Genomic DNA, 6327 nt, shown 5'->3' on the forward strand with positions numbered 1-6327 from the left:
AAATTAATGAAAAGGGGAGCAACCAAAGACTTATAACATCATCAGTAACCCCATTTTTAAAATTGGAGGAACCATTTTAAATGTTGACTTGGATCCTATGTCATTGTTCTGCGAAACTACAAATTGTTCTGGATCATCTAGATCATGGTAGGCTTAATCTCAAAATTATTGGTTGTGATAGTTGGCTTCGTTATGCTCCCTTGAACCATGTCTAGATTTGGTAGCATATATTCTGTTAGAGTCCTCTCATTACGTGCCATGTTTAGATTTACGGGTAGCTGTGGTGGTAGTAATAGATCTTCTCGATTGTTATGCTTATCAAACAATGAATTCATTAATTATAGTCGGTGGTGGTGGATGTTGCATCTATGACCGCCTCCAGACGTACTAACGTTTAGAGTGTAAGTACTACTACAAAAAATACAGAATTTGAGGCGGTCACCACAAGTATATGCGCCAGGTTATAATATAGTTTTTTTAAAACGAAACACTTCGTAAGTATTCCGAGGATCATACCCAAGGAAGGCTTACTAAATTATTCTAACCTAAACACCAATAGATCTAATTAGTACTGTAAATAAACTATATTAAGAATAAACATAAATTTTATAATTAAAGAACTAAAAATAACATAAATAAAAGGAGTCTTTAGAAAACTAGATTATAAACTAGATCAAATGTAGACACGGGTGATTAGCTCACTTTGGTATTCATAATCAATTGTCTTCTCGGGCTTTCTAGTGTAATCAACTAGTTAATACCATAGTAGGATCTTCTGATACGTCTATGAAAATACTGAGTCAACAAAAACTACTTATCTTTCGACCTCACAGTATATACCAATTTGGGTCTAATGTGTTCACCGATAGGCCATACCAATTTTTGGTTAATTCCAACCTAAATCTCTTCCTAGGGTTGTCAAGCCTAGGGTTTAAGTTCTTCCTCTCCCAAAAAGTTGATTCACTAAGAAAACTTTACATAAAAATTAATTAATCATACTTCTACTCGCTAATCTCCCATAAAAGGATTAGTTCCTCATGGAATCAATAAACATCATAAACTTGGTATTGAATATATGCATAAAGACTAAAACAAGAGTAGATTTTAGAGAATCCTATTTGTATTTGACATATGAAATGCTGAAATCCTCAAACATTTGATTGCTTCTACAAATCAAGTTCTTCGAAGAACATTAATGAAAAGAACTGAAATGAAGTCTAAACCTTAAGAGAAAGAAAAATAAAATGAAAATTAAATTCTACAAAGGAAACTAATAATATCAAAAACTGTCCTTTAATAAGTGTTTAAGAGCCTATTTAAAGAGTTAGGGTTGTCATCATCATCAACCCTAGGTCAGCTGATGCTCTCGTATTTAAATTTTGATTGTGCAGAACAAAACACCCTAGTGCTTGTGTTGCAACATCTAAGGCAACATGCACGTATTCCAGATATCTTCAGGGGTGTGTCGCAACATCCTCAGGCCCTGTTGCGACACCGGAGGCAGTCTTGAAATTTTTCTATTCTGCTCCCTAGGTTGTTACATCAAATTCTTTGTATTACTACACATCGACCAATATCAAGTTAGCACGCCTTCTAATTGTCTCCTGCACACCCACAAAGTATATTATCTAACCCTTAGGCCTCATTCGACCCCTAAGGTTAATAAAAGACACAAATTATACTTTTTAGTGAATGTAAATGAAATTATGAAAACTCGACTTAAACATAACAAAAGTGCTTCTATTCAAGCTCCTAAAATGCAAAAATAGTTTAATTTGTTACACCAAATTACGACAAATCAAACTCCCACACACTTAAGTCATTACTTGTCCTCAAGCAATGCAAACATATAATTAAAATAAACTACAAAGAATGTATGAAAACAAAAAGAAAAAAAATTAGTTGTAAATAAAAGTAAACCAAATGAAAAAATGTAAAAATAAAATTTTGTGACTTGGTTTCGTTCTTTAAACAAGCTAGAATTAGTGAATATGGATGTAAATAAGAACCTCACACCTCGACTACCCTACACTTAACTTTGCTTGTCCTCAAGTAAACCAAGTCTAGACACGTAGCATGCAATAAGAATACGTCCCTTGGATTTTATTGCTACTAAGAACATGATTGTCAAATATGAAAGGTATAACAATTCTTATCGCACAAGTAACTTAATCTTGATAGTTCGACGTTTTCAAAATTTTTAAAGAAAAAATAGGATTAGTTTACAAATTTACATTACTAACAAATTAGAAGTAATTCCCATGACCAAATATTTAACAATATCACCATTAATATAAATCAAACATATATGTAGTAGACACAATTATGTGAATCAGAAAATAATCATTGAGGATATTTGTTAGCAATTCCGAAATATTATGCACAAAGAACACTTAAGTCGCATTGGTCTTCTAGGCTTGTAACATTTTGAGGCTTAGGACGGTATGGGCTCAAAGAAAGATATGGCTTAAAATAGTTCAAACACTGGAAATAGTTAGGCACATGACATTGTTCCTTCTCTTCCCCCTTAATGTCCCTTCCAAGCTCACCGCCTTTTGTCTCCCTCTCTCACCTACCTTATCTCTCCATGTAAGAAGATACAATATGATACTAGCAACTATGGTCGGCTTAACAACTTTTGGTGCACTGATGGCTGAGTTTTCACTCGCTTTTGTGACTTTTTGTTTTGTCACTTGACTTTTTACTCTTTTCTCAGTCATAGTGTTTTTGTTTCTATTCTATACTTTTTCCACTCGTTTTTACTTTTGAGTTTTTCATTTTCATTTTCACACATTTTTACTCAACCTATAATAATTGTATCACATTGTTTCTTTCTATTTCGCTCTTTTTTTTAAATCACCGTAATGTATCTACCTAAACCCTCAATATCTATGGCCTGACGTCTATTTTGTAATGTTTTAAAGGACCAAGGATAGGGAAAAGTTCAAGTTTTATGTGTGGTCTTTGGGTTTCAATTTTGCTGATTCATCAAAAAGGAGTTATCAGGCTCAAAGAAGGAGACTAGGGATTGAAAGCATTAAGGTATGGTCATTTGAGAACTAACTATTCAAACAATGCCTTAGGTCATCCCTAAGCATCCCACCATTCACACTTTCTCTCATGCTTCAAATTAAACCAAATAAATAATAATCAATTCAAGCATTCATGTCTCTATGGCTATCTATAAAACTTATATCTCATATGGCATCATCAAACATTCTTACTTTGGTACTTCTAATCTATTATGCAATTTAACTAGGCAACCTAATCAATTTCCATTAAAATAATCAAATTATCTCATATCAATAAAAAAATTCATGCTTGACAAAAATCATTACATGTTTCATTATTTTCAACCACTATTCACAGTGTTAATATAATCCAAGCACCATGCAACAGAAAAATAATATATATATTTTAAAAATAATCAACTAAAGCAAAGTAAACACATAAACTAAAACACACAAACTAATCGTATGCACTTCCCCTTACACTTTACAACATACATTGCCCTTAATGAAAAATAGTGCAAAGAAGAAAACTTCCCTGAGTAAGTCGTATCCTTGTTGTTATGATAATCCCGGGGCTTGTGTGCTCCAAGCTGACGAAAAGGTAACTAAAAAATATAACGACAAGAAATATGAAATAAAAAGAAAAAAAAGTGTCTATAATGGATGACAGAATGTCTAAAAATATTCGAATGAACTTGGGCTTTTAATGTTGCAAGATGCGTCTTGTCTAGGAGGTTGCGACATCAAGCCCAATTTCTAGCTTCTTTGATTTTTTTCGATTTTGTCCAACCATATTATCTACACCCAAAAAAAACTTTCACACAAATAACATTAATACTAAATAATAAAAATGACGAGAAAGAACAAAAAAAATAAAAAAATTGAAAAATAAAACAAAATGTAAAAATTCTTTAGAAATTGGGACAATCTATATCGCCACCATAGAAGAACTTCCAGTTAGTTCTCGACACTTTGATTCGACATTTGTTTCTCTGTTGATGTATATGAACCAGCCTCTTCAGTCGATTCTAATGATGTTATCTTATTTTCGATCAGTGCAACATCCACATTACAAGCCATTTGGTACCAAATTTGAGCCAACCCCAATCATTTTTTGAGTTATTATTTCCTCAAGCTTCCTTCCATCCATGTCGCATGAAGTTTTGGTCCCTCGAGCTTTATTGCTTTTTTTGGATGAGAATGGATCAAACTCATTGACTTCTTTAGTTGGCTCCTTCTCTGCTACGGCCAGAAAGTGTATTGACTCATCTACACTTTCATTCAATATTAGTTTAAGATCCATGTTAGTGGTTAGTTCATCTTCCACTTCTACCTTTACGATTAGTTCTGCTACTATGTCAATTGGATCAGAGCCGTTTGAACTATACTCAACTCATCCTAATGATCTTCAGTTACCAGATCTAGTTGAATCTCACCATAATTCTCATCATGGTCATCGATAATAAAAGGGTTCTCTTGATCCAAGTTGTGAGCGTCAAACATGTCCTCTTTCCTGGAAGGCAGCGCTTCAAATATTTATTACATCTTTTTAATCATTTGCGCCATCATATTTGACATGTGTGACAATACCTCAGAGTTGTCTGTCCTGGTGGTTTCACATTAAGGCATATCATACAAATCACAGGGAGGCTTGTTTGAATGTTTGGGCATATCATCTAATACCCTAGTAGGATCTTCCGATACGTCTACTAAAATACTAAGTTGGCAAGAACTACTTATCTTCTGACCTCATAGTATATACCAATTTGGGGCTAAGGTGTTCACAGATAAACCATACCAATTTTGGGTTCATTCCCACCTAAATGACTTCCTAGGGTTGTTAAGCCTAGGGTTTAAGTTCTTTCTCTCCCAAAAAGTTAATCTGCTAAGAAAAATCTACATAAAAATTAATTAATCATACATCCACTCGCTAATCCCCCATAAGAGGATTAGTTCCTCATGGAATCAATAAACATCATAAACTTGGTATTAAATATATGCATAAAGACAAGCATAGAGTTTAGAGAATTCTATTTGTATTTGACATATGAAATGCTGAAATCCTCAAACATTTGATTGAGTCTACAAATCAAGTTCTCTGAAGAACACTAATGAAAAGAACTAAAAAGAAGTCTAAACCCCAAAATAAAGAAAAATAAACTGAAAATTAAATTCTACAAAGGAAACTAATAATATAAAAAACTGTCCTTTTACAAGTGTTTAAGAGCCTATTTATAGAGTTAGGGTTGTCATCATCCTCAACCTTAGGTCAATTAACGCTCTTGTATTTAAATTTTGATTGTGCAGACAAAACAACACTTGTTCGTAAGTGTTTCTTGTACAGGATTGATGTCACTACAACATAGTGCATGTGTTGCGACATTGAATGCAGCATGCTCATATTCAGGATATCTGCAGGGGTGTGTCGCGACATCTTCAGACCATGTCGCGACATTAGAGACAGTCTTGGAATTCTTTTATACTGCTCCCCATATTGCTACATCAAGCTTTCACTGTTACAGCACAATGACCAGTATCGAGTTAGCACGCCTTCTCTTGCATACTCACAAAGTATATCAGCTAACACTTAGGCCTCATTCAGCCCCTAAGGTCAATAAAAGACACAAATTACACTTTTTGTTAAATGTAAATGAAATTATGAAGACTCTACTAAAACATAAAAAAGTACTTGTATTTAAGCTCCTTAAATGCAAAAAAAAACTAGTTTAATCTGCTACATTGAATTACGACAGATCAATCTGTTGTTGCTTTTCTTGCTGTCGACAATTTTTACGGATTATTCTCTCTAGATCTATGACTAGCCTTATAGGTGCTCCCTTACTATGAGTCATACATTAAACTCAAAAAGAGAATATTAGTAGAAAACAAGAAAAGTAAATTCGTAACTATAACCTAAAAATTTCCTAATTATTCTATTAAAATGCAAAAATTACAACTAATATAGTGACATTGCCTCCCCGACAACGGCGCCAACAACTTGACTGCCTCCAAACGTACCAACTTCTAGAGCATAAATCTTGCACAAAAGATATAAGAAAATGTATCTGAAAGTGTATGGTTCAAGTTGTAAGATAGTTTACAGCGGAGTAGGTGAGTAGTCCGAGGATCGTACCCAATGGAGGCTAGTACTAAATTAATCTTTACTTAAACATAAATTGATCTAATTAATATTCTAATCAGATTATAGTATAAAAGATAAAAAAGAGAATAGTTTAATAAACTATCCTAAAAACATTAAAGGAAATTAAACAAACGAAAGGAAAGAAATCAAATAAGGAAATATATATATATATAT

The sequence above is a fragment of the Gossypium raimondii genome, chromosome 5 (genome assembly GCF_025698545.1).
Source record: "Gossypium raimondii isolate GPD5lz chromosome 5, ASM2569854v1, whole genome shotgun sequence".
NCBI classification, from domain to species: Eukaryota; Viridiplantae; Streptophyta; class Magnoliopsida; order Malvales; family Malvaceae; genus Gossypium; species Gossypium raimondii.